The sequence below is a fragment of the Aplidium turbinatum genome, chromosome 7 (genome assembly GCF_918807975.1).
Source record: "Aplidium turbinatum chromosome 7, kaAplTurb1.1, whole genome shotgun sequence".
NCBI classification, from domain to species: Eukaryota; Metazoa; Chordata; class Ascidiacea; order Aplousobranchia; family Polyclinidae; genus Aplidium; species Aplidium turbinatum.
In genome coordinates this window covers 16,810,672-16,825,878 of record NC_137478.1, presented here as the reverse complement: position 1 = coordinate 16,825,878, position 15,207 = coordinate 16,810,672, and the positions used below count along the sequence as shown (strand labels likewise).

Sequence of the window (15,207 nt, the reverse complement as noted above, 5' to 3'; positions counted from 1 at the left end):
TTTTTTTCCCCAGATGACACAATAGGTTTTAACATCCTCACATGTTAAAAAACAAAGAAAATTTGATTTCGAAGATTTTAGTCAGACTGTTAATTTTCAATAACAGTCTGATTTTGCGTTTTTCAACTTACTTTTTCTCATTTGCTACTGCTTACAAAAAGTTTTATGTCATTAGGAAACTGCAAAAAGTAAAAACATTTCAAAAAATGTCAGTCAAGCACTAGCAGTAGCTGTAATCAAAATCTGCAAAATGTGACAAATGGTTAGTGTAAACGTAAATCGAAGCAATCATCTCGCAATGAGCTATTAATTTGTTACCGGTAGGCCCTACCTGGTTGAACAATTAACGTTATTTTATGATAATTCAACGTCGTTAGATGTCGAATTAATGTAATACAAACGTAACTTTCTTCTTGAGCATTGTTACGCAGGCAGCAAAATTCGTTATTTTTGCATTGACTTTACGTTTGTAGACGTTGAATCAATGTAAAAATGATGATTTTTTGCTGTCTGGGTACGCAATATATCCCACCAGGAAAATTAAATCGATTTGTGCTGACTCGAACGTTGAATCAACCCAAAATTAACTTACTTTTTCCCACCTGAGTTATTTAACGTAAATTAACGTAACAGCGTGCGTATCGCTATTTTTAGTATTACTACTTTTGGTATTACTACATCACAACAAATCAAACAGTGCGGTCGTGATAGACTACGGTACTCTAGTATATTTTCTGCATCTCGTTTTTTTTGATTCAATGTCTGCGGACGTTGAATCAATGTAAAAACGACGAGTTTTGCTAGCTGGGTTTTGTGCTTCTGTGAATGCAAGTGCAAAATCGCCCATTACGTAATCACAGAAATGCTTTTAGTGGATGGAAGTCGAGTTGCAACCGTGCTTATCTGTCGAATATTCTTTATTCATATTGCAAAACATTTCTCCAATCTTGGAACAAGCGCATAAGTCAGACATAAATACAAACTTACATAGACGTTGACAACTAAAAGTAGTCTACTTAAGTTATTTTATCTATAAATAAAGTTAGAAACCCGTTGTGTCGAATAGCACGAAACGTGTGTGGCGAAATGTTTGATGCCAGGCGTTAGAACTTCGTTCAAAGCATTTTCCCGCAGTGTTCAAAATGTTCTGGAAGAGAACTCCTTTCCATAAAAATAGCGGCTTTTTTCATCTATATTTCTGAACATCTGGTCGGAAACTAGGCTGTTTTCTACATGTGAAAAACTTTCATAGCAACTAGCAAGTATCCAACAGTCATTTTACCTGAGCAGTATTGTTAATTGGCTCAAACGGCGAAATACAAACTGGCATAGATGTTGACAACTCAACGTAGCCTAGGTTATTTCATCTATAAAAGAAACCCGTTGTGTCGAATAGCACAAAACGTGTGTTGCGAAATGTTTGATGCCAGGCGTTAGAACTTCAATCAAAGCATTCTCCCGCAGTGTTCAAAATGGTGGCGCTGACACCTTGGGAGTTTCTCGTGTGAAGCGTCGCTTTTAGACCTTGCTTTGAAGTACCTGGCGCAAGAAAGTTTACGTAAGTCGGCACTCTTATGATTGTATCACGTGATGTCCCCCCCCCCGATTGTTCCTCGACCTGACGACGTTTAGTCCTCTCTCAGTTTTTTCCATTTTATTTTTCTGTGAGGTACGGCGTTTGTCGAATAGTGATGGCGCGTGCCGAGTGACCTCGTCATCAAAAAAGGCAAAAATCGCAGCCCTTGCATGGAGCTGAGGGAGAGTAAAATGAACAATGGTGGTTTGCTTGGTAATTTGCAGCCTTTAAAACATTTTAAGGAAGCACAATTTGGACCAACTACTGGAGATGTTCTTCAGAAATACATATATCATCTTCAATTGAATCTTCGTAACCACCAGAGTGGGAAACTCGCAGCTTGGGATATAGCAGTATGTCTAGCAAAAGTATGGCAGTCTGCTTGCATTCCACTGATGACAAAACAAAATATCCAAAACAAAATTATTCGTTTGGTTGATGACTACAAGAAATATAAACATGCCAAAAAGGAATCTGCTGCCTTAATTAAATTTCGAGAAACACTGACAACACGATTTATGATATCTGCTAAGAATGCTGGAAATCTTATTAACAAAAACAAAACATTGCTACCAGAAGATAAGGCAGAAGATATAAAAGTTTCTTAAATTACTTGAAACAAACCAACCAGCATCTCTTGGACCCCTTGATAGAAAGAGGTTGAAACGCTTCAAGAATTATGCATTGAAGAACCCAATAAAGTATTATGTATGTTGGTTCCCAGTATGCTTAACAGTCCAATGATTTTTAAAGTAACATAGGCTACCTATTAATTTTTGATACGGATGCATAAACAAGACATTTTTTACAGATAAATGCAGATTCTCAGCCATCTACCTCAGGACTTAATTTACTCTCCTCGTCATCTTCTGATGTCATCTTCCCAATAAATTAAGTCCTGAGGTAGATGGCTATTGCTCACAGAGTGCAAAATCAACGTAGCTTAATGCAGTGTGCGAAATATTATGTTGTGCGGTTTGCAGTATTTTTCTCGCAGAATTCAAGAAGGTGCCAGAAACAAGAAGAAAAAAAGACTAGAGTGTAAAAGAAAATAAACGCAGCGGTATTGAATATACAAAAACCTAAATTAAAAAAGTAACACACCAGCCTTGCATTCAAAGTGCATCAATAGGCGAAAAAAGAAAAACATTCTGTGAAGAAATTAGTATTGTTTTCGAACGCAGAGTTGCAGCCAATCTTGTTGCTTAGCAAACACGTGAAAGAAGATTACCGGGTAGCTGGTTTGATTACGTTTGCGCAATCACACAATAGTTTTGGAACGCATTAAGCGTAATAGGCCTATACTTGGAATTTACTTCTCTCTGCTTAGTAAATTAACATTAAGCAACTTTCAGTGACTACGAATTTTACAACGATTAAACAATAATTACAAAGAACATTTCCGCTTTTAATATTCAAAATTAAAGACACGTAAATTAAAATGCAATAACATCAACTTTTCTCCAGTTGCTGGAGTAAGTCTGTTCCGTTGAGGTTTATACTCCCTCGCTTTTTCTCTTCTTGCTTTTAGCGCCTCACATACTGCAAGCGGCACTAAAATAATAACTATTACATAATAATCCATTTCTCCTTTAGCTTCTAATCGTTGTGTAATCATTCAACTTTTATATTTTATCTGGTCTGATTTTCTCCTTGAAAGTTTTTCGTCCTTTCAAAGAAAGTATTTTGATCTGGTACTACTAAACAAGAGTTTACAAAATGGTGGACAATCGTCACAATTTAGACCAGGGTTTCCCAAACTTTTTTGATTCACGGACCATTATTTGTGAATCTGTTTATTCGCGGACCCCCAATACAAAGGTAAAAATGAATAAAACCGAATTTTGTTTATTTAATAAACTGACAACATCAATGGGACGGATGGGATCGCATAAGTCATCAATTCTCGGAGTTATTTGTGAAAGGCAAACTCGCAAGTCAGGATCCACGGAAAGTCTGGACAGTCTACATTTTGTTTTCATGTTGGTAAACATAAGCTGAAAATGCTGTCTCACATATATAGGACATAGGTCGTGGCAAAAGGCAGTAAAATTTTAGTTTCCTTTTGCGATTGCAATGGGCATTCCTCCACAACACTCAACCAGAAAGATGCAATAGCAGCTGTTGCCTGTTTGATTGAAACTAAGCATTAGCCTAAAGTTCGATCAGATGATAATTCAGCTAAGTCTTAATTCTTCTTCTTCGCGTCCTGACAAAATGTTGAGTTTTTTTATGAATGCTGTTATTTTGTTTTGAGGAATACGAGAATTTTTGTAAGCAATTTTTTAACTGCAACGAAGGTGCAACTTAAGTAAGATTTACGATACTGGATAGCAAAAGCTTTCGAAATCATTTAAGTTGTAAAGAACTGCGGCAATTATCTTTGACAGGGTACGTACTGTACAACGTAGGCTATATGACTATATGTGTGACTTTTTAATTTCTTGTCATATTGCCACGGACCACCTGTGTAGTAGACCTCCCCAATCCCCGGACTTTCTTTTGTCCCCAACAAATAAAACGAGTGTCTATCACCACTTTGTAGCACGCAAGAAGTGAAAAACTACTGTAAAAAATCACGCTGTCTAGAGCAGGCGACAAAGTGAATGCTTTTAGACATTTCAAAGGCAGCAACTTGTAACAAAATCGCAACCACTTGTAGAGCGCCAACTAAAAGCAGCTTTAATCATTTAACCAAAGAATCGGCATCGGCAAAAATTTTGTAATCGGCACATCCCTAGTAATTTAGGTAAGTTTTTCTTAATTTATTTTTGATACGCTAACTTTGGGGGAATATTTTGGAGCCTTGAGAAAAAGGTGCAAAAAGTTTTTTTTTTTTTTGAAACAAAGCAATTGAAGTATAATAGTTTTACCAAATTTGGTTGATGTAAGTTTTGTAAAAACCTAAATTATCAACTTAGAAAACACGAGTAATTTAACTAAAATTGTTATGAAAAAATGGCTATAAAGTTGAAACATAGGATTTAGAGTACATCAAATGCTCTTCGAACATCTGCTAGTTGTGTATTTGAAGAGCTTATTTCCAAAACCACTTACATCCACTTTTGGTGATTTCGAGAAAACCACGAAAAATGTTTATGACAGTTTCGCTTGATGAATGTAATGCGCTTTTGATTTCTGACGATGTATAACTGCCTACTGAATTGAGACATGACGTTTGTCCATATCTAAGAAATATTGGAGGACTTACAATCGCCTTTTCATAAAATTCGAAACGTGGATATAAGTGGTTTTGGAAATAAACTAGAGAATAAAAATTGCCAGAATGAAAGAAACCAATTTTTGAAACCATTTTTCCAAGCTGACCACCATTAATTCATCACCACAATCCAAATCCATTTTAAACAAAGTAAAAACACAGCTATGAAGCTCAAGTAGGCTACTAAGCACCGTTAGTAACTGCAACAGTAGGCTGCAAGCCTACAACACTGCTTATCAGTGTTGCCAGATAGTGGATGCTTCAAACTGCCAAACACATTTCAAATTTTGCCAAACTAACTGCCAACTCACCAAAAACATTTGCCAAAATTCTGCGAACTTAAAATTTTACTGCCAAACAACGTAAAATTCTGCCAAATTTCTCTAATTTGGCAGTGAAAGTTACCAAATGGTAACACTGCTGCTTATCACGAAATGATGACAAAAACGGTTCAACAATCAGCGATATGTCACGTGACACAATGGCTTAATATGATTGGTTTAATGTGGATACAAATGGTTTTGGAAACAAAGTGTGATGTCGCGTAAGTGCATTTGGAAACAAACACAATTTTTAGTGTCGAATTTGAAGCAGATAGAAAAGATTTTGGAAAGAAAGAATTTGATAGTAGGTACCTATGGTAATACTCTACCTAATTACACTCTAAACTCAATTTTGGTAAAAGTGACGCCTGAGTGGTTTTGGAATTAGACTCTTCATTTCCATAAGTATATCCCTATTGTCTTTGTTTTGCTGTATTTTATTTATTTGTCTTAATGTAGAACAGAATGAAAAACTCAGTAAACTTTTATGTACCGGTACCATAAACATTGTAAGAGATCTCAATACAAACAACACAAACAGAAATCACTTCATCAACTTTTAACCTGTTAAGCGTCACCAACTGCATAAGACGTTTACAGTTGTTCACTTAGAACTGGCACCAACGGCATATGCCGTTTTCAGACTTGAGCTGTTTACATCGATCTGTCAGCCACGACATATTACGTTTCTCGCAAAGAAAAGAGAAGTGGTGAAAAAAGGAAACTTTCTGGAAACTCTCTGATCAATCTAGCGTGAAAAAGCGTCATAGCAACAATGCAACTGCAAGCACAGTTCGTTGGTTTGGCAAGAGGTACTTGTACGGCCTACATAGCAGGGGTGGATCCAGCAATTAAGTAACCTTTGAGGGGGGATTTCAATAAAAACAATTATGTGTAGTTCTACATTATTATGACTTTGCAAATACACCTTGAATGAAGTTACTCTTCTGTGTTTTAGGGGGGAGGGGACGATCGCTCCCCCTGGATCTGCCATTAGTAGGCCATAGTGTACACTGTTGATCCGTTTTTAGACTAATAATAAACTGTGCCACAACAACGTTCAACGTTTTTATTTAGTTATGATTGTTTAACATAAAACAACAACAATTAGTCATTCTGCAAGAAAAAACTGCTATTGTAAGCACACAAACCAGTCTCTGCGCGTTGCAGGGTTGCCAGGTAATCCTGAAGGAATTCAGACAGTATCAGTCTGAAATTCGGACATTTTAGAAAAAATGATAAAAATTGTTTTATTTATCATTCAGCACTTCACTGTTCTCGCAGAAAAATTAAACATTGGCACATAACCATCAAGCACCTCCAGAATGTGACAGAACAGAGAAAGCAATAAGCAATTATTAGCCTACACTCTTTAGCAATTTACACAAGTTGCGTTGTTGTGCATAAACTGCATAAAACTAACATAGGCTTTATAGAACACAAGACATGGCAGAACTCCAATTCCTATTGCATACTTTCGATGTTTATTGCTAAATTTTCAATTTCTTCTTGGGTTGAGTAGCCTACATCTCTCATGTGCAGAGAACCTTTCATTTAGTTTCTGGTGTTTGTCTTGGTAAAATGTGAATGACAGCATGACGAAAAGCCGCACGATTGTAGCAATTAATGCAGGGACAGACAGGCAAGAAAAAACATAAAACTCAGAATAGCCTTTCGTTGCACCCTTTGATTTGCTGATACCCAGAAAACAATCTGCACAGAACTGGTGCTAGGAATACGAACTGAACCAAAAAACTTTTCAGAGGTCATAAAAATTCAGCCAAATTAGGGCACAAGCTAAATGTCCGAATGATTTGATAGCTGTCATACACAGTAAATGAAATGAGGCCAATTTATCGATTTTAGTCCGAAATTTAGGCCATCTGGTAACCCTGACGCGGTGCACGATAATTGGCAAAAAAGATGACAATACGAAAGCAACTTCATTTCCCAGGAGTGACGCTTAACAGGTTAAGGTTGGATGCATCAATAGCAGTTTTTTAAGTGGTTGATTAAGCCAATTTTCTGGTTGGGTAATTGAGAATCAGTTTTCACAGTACACAAGTATCTACACAAGGTCATTGAAGGTTTGCTCAATTTTCTTCAAGTCTTCTTTTTTGATTACATAGTTGCGTCCAGATATTGTTACAGGAGATGGAGATGAAACAACACATAAAATAGGAGATGAAACAACACATAAAATATACTCTGAAGGAACACAGCAGAAATTATCCCTCTGCCAATAGAAATATTGAGATGGTCCATGAAGTACCATGAACTTGAAGTTGACATCTCCTTCATCCCTAAAAACTTCTTGCACCATGCCAATCCACCAATATAAATCGTATGTGCATTGTGCATACAACATAGTCACCAACTTTTAAAAAAGAGAGGCAGTAGTTTCAAAGAATTTGTGTATTCCACTAAATACTTTATCATCACTAATCCTTTTAAATGCAATATTGTGAGAAGATTTTGGTGCAAAATAATGAAAAGATCATGTGCCATGTACACTTGTACAGTGGAGCCTTGAACATACCACCTTTCAGAAAGATTGTGTCGAATTCTTTCAAGTTCATTGCTTTGAATATCAAAAACCTGTATGACTTTTATGTGCTCTTTACAGAACTTCATTAATGCATTAAAATCGAGAATTTGGTTTGTGTAAGGTCTTTGAAGACTTGCTCTAGTGGCCAATCGTTTCACTGTGCTTCCTATTTTATCACAAGGAGACTGTTGGCAAACTTTTATGGTGACTAGAGACTGGTGACTGGTACCATAACTGGTGGCTAAAAAGTCCAGGAGCAATCCATTCCAAAATCAGTTTTATGACAACAGAGGTTAAGCAGGTTTTTGTACTGAACTGCACAGTGCACATCCATCAGAAAAATATTCGATTTTCTTTATTTTTTTGTTTAATGGAAGGCGTACAAAAGTTGTAATTTGATGGGAAAATTTGTAGACAAATGCTGTATCATGGCACAAATCATCTGAAATAAAACACATGGATGGTTGTACAAAGTTATCTTCAGAATTCTTGTAATAAAATGCCACTGGATGTATTGAGCATTGACTTTGATTCCAGTGGAATGATTGCACTTTATCTTGAACAACAAGCTTGTAATTTTCTGCAAAATCCAAAATAGCAATACAGCTTTTAAAGTTTAGTGTTTGTTTGCGTTCTGACAGATACTTAGCTTGGCACTTAGCTATGAAAGAGTGTGCTGTAAGCTTGTTTACTGCTTATGTTAGAACAGGGGTTTCCAACCTTTTTTATACCGTGGCCCCCTTTGAAAATTTTGAGACATCAATGGCCACCCTACTTTTTTCAACCTTTTTCAAAAAATTATGGAACGTCATTTTAAATAAAAAACTTGTTTATACAGTAACCAGTAGTTGAAATGATATAAATACAATGTTCACACAATAAACATGATAGCACATGAATTAGTTATTACATTATGCAGTTAATGTAATGGTTGAGCTTGTTTTTGCACTGACAATGTCTTAATTGCTGGTTTGGTGGTGGAAAGAGCAAGCCGCATGTCATACTGAATATTCAAGACATTGCGCTGCTTTGTCTTCAAAAGTAACATTGTTGAAAACCCACAGATTTGAGCAAAATGTAGGCTACTAGTATTTTTATTAAATTTTAATTTATTTTTTTTGTTATATAGTGTTGGAGTGGACTTGGACATGATAAATTAAAAAAAATTATTATTATTTTTCAAATGTTTCCATAGCCCTCTTAAAAAAGTCTCATGGCTCACTAGGGGGCCATGGCCCCCAAGTTGGGAACCCCTGTGTTAGAATGTCTATGATAGATGATGAAGAAGAAACTAAGGTTTTTAGAGTTGATCGATCAGTGAACTGCCATTGTGTATAAACATTAAACAATGTCATCCTCAGATTCACCTGCTAGCCTTTCTGTTCAAAATTAGTGTAAAACTTCTCTATTAGAACAACTTTCACATCTATTTTTACATCATACCATCCTGTCGTCGATGGCCAGCAACACTTCCACACTTTACAGGCGTTAGTGACTTCCCGAATGAGGTGCTCCACAGCCTGAGTAAGTGAGTATGGGCAGGAAAATGAGGGCATTCGAAATGGTCAAGTGTGAAGTAAGGATAGACTCGGTAAGCGTGGCATTGTCCTAATCCATTAAAGAGCACAGTGAGTTGGCATCAAAATTTAATTTTGGTGGGGTAAAAGTGCGGACATGAAACATCACCAGAGTTACTGCCTTTGCGAATATTTTCTAACATGTTTACAGCAAAAGATTGCAGAGCAGGATAATCACTGGTTACCGGGGCATTGTGACATTCAGATGTACCAGGTGCAGCTGGTTCGAAAGGAGAGTCATTTTCTTCATCAATTGCTGCAGAAACCTGCTGTTTTTTCCAGTTCTCTTTCTCTACCACTTGCGACTTCTTTGCTGCAGCGAAGTCATCTACTTGCAGTTGTTTGAGGCTCTTGAAAAACAAGTTTTTTGTGTGAATGATGAATGTAAAGAACACAAAATAATCCATGTAAATCGCAGTTCAGTTTTTTTTTTTTTTTTCTGACTGTCACAACGAAAAACAATATAATATGCCAAACATAACAAATAATACTCTTTCGGACAAATGGCAGCAAAAATCAGTGATAGTCAAGAAAAATCTTCTCGACATAGCCTGACTAGCTTTAGTGAAAGCACAAGCCTGCCTTTACAGACATAGAAATCAGAACATCTGAATCACTTTCCCGTGAGGAAATGCTTTAGGAAAAGGAGAAATCCTTAAACCACCTACTACAGACGAAATCGGTTAATCGTATCACCTATTTGCCAGCCGTTTTGATACGATTGATTCGTTTAACCAATTTACTAGAAAAAGGTTTATCATGAATGGGCGTAATTGTTGAGAAGACGTCTGTGCTGACTAGGCTGCAACGCACATTGCAACTGATACTTCCTACAACTGTTTACAATTCTGGTTAAACTTTGAAGAGTTTGCTAGTTTTGGGTTACATAAACAGTTAAACACTATGCTGTATGTTCCAGCCAGCAAACTGTCCTTTTTACATTGATTCATTGTCCGACAGACGTTTAATCAATGTAAAAAAGACCAGCTTTGCTGACTGCGAGAGCATGTATGATCAAAGCATTTTTCTGCAAGTTGCAGCAATCGGAATACAAATCGGCAATCTTTCATATCACCGATATCTGTGACGTCACAACGCGAACTTTGGCGTTGAAGTTTTTGATTCAAGCGTGCTATTTTTAGCTCTGTACCTGCTGTGTAGTTTTGAGTATGGAACGTGGCCTACGAAAATAGAGGTATCGTAGAAAAACGCGGCTCACACTCATTGTTTGTTTTGAAATCGCAAAGGTTTTTTTTTCAAACCGTTTGCGCTGCCTGGTAAAATAATTAATTTGCAATGTTCTTCAACTGAACGAAACTGCACAAATGAAATTACGCACTATATTGCACAACAGTAAGCTACTTGTATTCAGCATTAAAAAAAATTCTCCAAAGTAATCTGGTTTAAACTTTTGGACATGCTTGCTTCCCTCTCAAGCCGAAATAATTTGTCCTTGTCCATTCCTTGGAAGGCCAGTTGCCGACGGATAACATCAAAAGCATTTCAACTTCTTTATTGGGAAGTGTGATTATTCCTTTTGTCTGCTCTTCTGTTTTAATGAAGCCCAGCTATGCGAAAATTGGTTGTTTGCAGTGCAATGTCTAGCACATAAGATTATCGTCAGGGATTACAGACACTTGCCTTTGTTTTGATCGCATGCGTCTGTCTCACCTTTGCTTCATTTCGCCTTTGAACATTGCAAAGCAAAAAAGAGACATTCTCTTTTTGCTTACAGGTACAATTATACGATTAAATGAATGAAGTATGCAAACGAGAAGCAAATCATGATGCTTTTATCCGACTTATTCTTTTAAGCGGTATACGCTTATCCGATGTTTTTACTTAACATTACATTGGATTTGGTTTGGGATTTCAGGTTTTGATTCAAATAAACGATTGATACGTTTAAGCGGTATACTATTAACCGATTTCGTTTGTATCTAGAGTTGGTTGCACTACATCTGCAATGGTCAAGTGGGGTTGTAGAACTGGCAGTAACCCCATTCTCTTTCTCATATGACTCCAATCAACAAATGTTGTTAGAAGAGCCACGTCAATGACAACAACTGACCGACCCCAGTACACAACATGGGACCTGGCTCTGCATGACCATGTTATCAAAGAATATACTCATACAAGCCTGTGATCGAAGAAAAGTTTGGTACATTTCATAGAAAATTACCAGACAAAAAAATTTGAAAAGATATGTAAAAACTCACCTTTTTGTAAACTCTCTTTTGAAGCGTTTTCGTTGTTCTTTTGTCAAATGGCCCAGTTTGGTACAACGGTGCTTCTACTCCACGATAACGTTGGGAGAGGAAAAACTTCAATTCTGTTTTAGGAATGCGATCTTCATTTGAAAAGAGAATAGTTAGCTTTTTTCCAGCTTCCTGAAAAAATAATTCCTCATGAGTGCTCTATCTCTGTGAACGTGCAATTAATTATTTCAACACATTAAGGTTTTGAAAAGTGTCTGCTGGTTGGTTATTGTACGTGTACTGTTCACTCATGCAAGTACCCTTTTAACAAGTACCCTTCATCCATATGAAAATATACGAGTTGGTCTATGTTTTGTGCCACTACCTTAATCAAAACATGTCAGAGAAAAAGTTACAGTAGTAAAGTACTTCAGTATCACCTTCAAGAAAGCACAGAATGTAAGAACATATTGTAGTGTTGGTAAATCAGCAGTGGGAAGCTCCTTCGAGGGTCCTATGACAGAAGAGCTTTCCGTGCTTCTTACTCTCTTTTTAGAACTTTTAGGCATGATTTAACAGTTAACAATGCTACCCACAACAACGTCAGCTTTATGAATTAAGGATAATAGGCTATGTAAAGAAATTAATGTAATTTTTTGAAAAAAGGCTAGTCTACATAGCCTATAATAATACAGTAGACCGAACTAAGAATTTAAGTGCTGAAAACTTAGTTGTCTGAGCCTTCAGTAATACAATGAACTTTATTAGTGTCATTCTCAAAGCTACATATCAAAAATGCAGAAATGTCATAACCACAAATAGCAACTTGACCTGAATAAGCAGTTCTTATTAGAACATCATCTTATTAGAACTACACTAATGATCTTTTAAAAGATACTGGAGAGACCATATTGAAAAGGCAAGCTAACCTCTTCACTGAATGCCTTCAGCAGGGAAAGACTCCGGAAGCCTGGAATACTGCTATCATGATCTTGCTTCACAAAAAAGTAGATCACAAAGATCTGAACCAATACCGACCAATCAGTCTACTTAGTAGTGTCTACAAACTTTTCACCAAGATCCTTTTCTATAGGCTAGCTAATCAACTAGATGAATGCCAACCAAGAGAACAAGCTGGATTTAGAAGTGGCTAATCCACCATAGATATCTACAAACAATCAACCAGATAATCGAAAAAAACAAATGAATACAACTTGCCTCTCTGCCTTGCCTTTGTTGACTACAGTAAAGCGTTTGATTCAATACAGATCCCTGCAGTGCTACAAGCCATCAGAAACCAAGCAATTGACCAGACATATATCAATATCCTTCAACACATCTATCAAAATTGCTATTCCTTAACAGACTACACAAAGACTCAGCCAAATTTCAACTTAAACGAGGTGTTAGGTAAGGAGACACCATCTCTCCTAAGCTTTTCACAGCATGCTTAGAAGAAATTTTTTAAAATTTAAATTGGGAAGAAAAAGGTATCAATGTAGATGGCGAATCCAATCTCAGGTTTGCTGATGACATCATTTTGATATCTTCAACAGTCAACACCCAATGAACTCCAAACGATGTTGACTGAACTCGACGAGACAAGCAAAGAGGTCGATCTCAAGATGAATTTGACTAAAACACAAGTTATGTTCAATCACCATGTCAAAGGAAACCAAAACATTACATTAGATGGAGCCAATCTCCAAAACGGAAACAAATACACATATACCTTGGCCAAATAGTAACCACATCACCTGATAAAGAAGAAATTAAAAGAAGAATTACACTTGGTTGGCAGGCATTTGGAAGAGCGAGCTCAATATTTAAAAGTAAATTACCGATTTCAATGAAAAGTATATAATCAATTCATTCTCCCAACAATGACATACGGAGCAGAAACATGGAACTTAACGAAAGCACTAACACTCAAACTACGCACTGCGCAAAGATCACATGAAAAAGTACTCTTAGGCATTACATAGAAAGACAGGAAACCAGCCAAATGGATACGACAACAAACACAAATCAAAGATATCATTCAAACAATAAAAAGTTTAAAGTGGAATTGGGCAGGACATATCATGCGAACAACTGACAACAGATGGACAAGAAGAGCTACTGACTGGACAGTGGACACCGCTTGACAATAAACGCAAAAGAGGGAAACAGAAGACAAGATGGCGAGACGAACTCTACCAATTTGACAAACACTGGACACAAATGTGCAAAAACAGACAAAATTATAAAGATATGGGGAAGGCCTTCATCCTGCAGTGGAACAACAATGGCTGATAATGATGATGAATGATGATTCCAGAAGACCTGATAATTACAGACATTGCCTCCTACTTTACACAATTTGGAAAACCTAGCCTAACCTAACTTTGAACCAAAGCCTGAATGATTATATTAAACAACCAAGCATAAAATTATAGCAAACAGTTCGGCTGAGCACAACTTCTTATCTGAATTTTGCAGCCTTATCTTCAGTAATCAGCATCAAGCTATAAATCTCTAGTCTCAGGAGTCAGGCTCTCAGCAGCAGACAGCAATCGCTTGAACGCGCTTGTGTGCGGCACACAACGCGTTTTCCCTAACTAGCCATTCAGAGCGCGCTATCTGGATCACGTGGATTGATGCGTTGTGATAGTATTTTTTGTGGAATCACCTTGCAAGAATTAGCAAGTACTAACCTTAAAATGCTTACATGTTTACAGATACTGGATTTTATTGCATAAAACTTCACAAAAATACTCTACACAACAGTAGTCACCCTGTGTGATAATTCGATTTTGTCCATTCAAATTTCACATCGCCTTACTGAACAATCCATTCCTCCTCGCCAACCAGCCTCACTGCCCACCACAACACCTCTCGCAGCACACAATCAAACATTTTTTCCAGGTCAATAAAAGTGAACAGGTCTTTTTGAATTCATGAAGTTACTATTCTTTCCACACCATATTTATTTGAGCATAAGACACAGAACTTTGTGCTGAATGTTTGCCCACGGAGTCAGAGTGCAACTTCTACACGAGTAATATCAAAGTGCAATTTAAAAATTTTGTGTCATTTTACCAGGCCAGAGTTAGGGTTGTAACTTATTTTCGAATAAATCCGGCATATATTTTTATTATAATTGCAGATATAACGAAAGTTTTCAATATTGACATTAATCAGAAATTAACAACTCATCAGTCTAGAAAACATGCACTTAATAAAAGCATAGAACACCTTATGTACAATACAATTCTCCAGCATCATATTTTTTTCATTTTTGCTTCTACTGATCAATCATATTTAGTCCGACTCACTTTTCCAAAATACTTGAATTGCAAGAATAGTGATCAACTGCAATTGAACAGCAAGTTGTATGTAGACCAAATTGACGACTATACTGGTTTAAGAAATCTTTTTCCTGCACACTGCACAGCTATAGCTTTTTTTGCATGGCTTGTTTTTTTAACATTAATATTTTTGCTTGTTGAAAGGTTTAGTTGGTTGAAAATTGGTATATATTAGTTATACTTAAAGATTGACATTAGTAACACGAGATGGCAAGGAAGACAATATTTCTATCCATCTTTAAACATGTTATTAACTATGTTATCAAGATACAGGAACAATGGTCCATGCTGTATATATTGTAGGTGACTTATAAAACCGAAGGTTTGTTCTGACCTGCTGTAAATACGATAAAATCCAACAATATGATAGTAGGCATTGACAGTACTCTTCCTTTTCACTTAATCTAAATCTTCA

The 15,207-nt window shown here is 36.6% G+C and overlaps 1 protein-coding gene across 1 annotated transcript in view; it reads left to right on the top strand.

The window, feature by feature from the left end:
• LOC145774376 (vesicle-trafficking protein SEC22b-like) overlaps positions 1-15,207 on the top strand; it is a 64,944-nt gene that overhangs the window by 25,081 nt on the left and 24,656 nt on the right. The window lies entirely within an intron of this gene.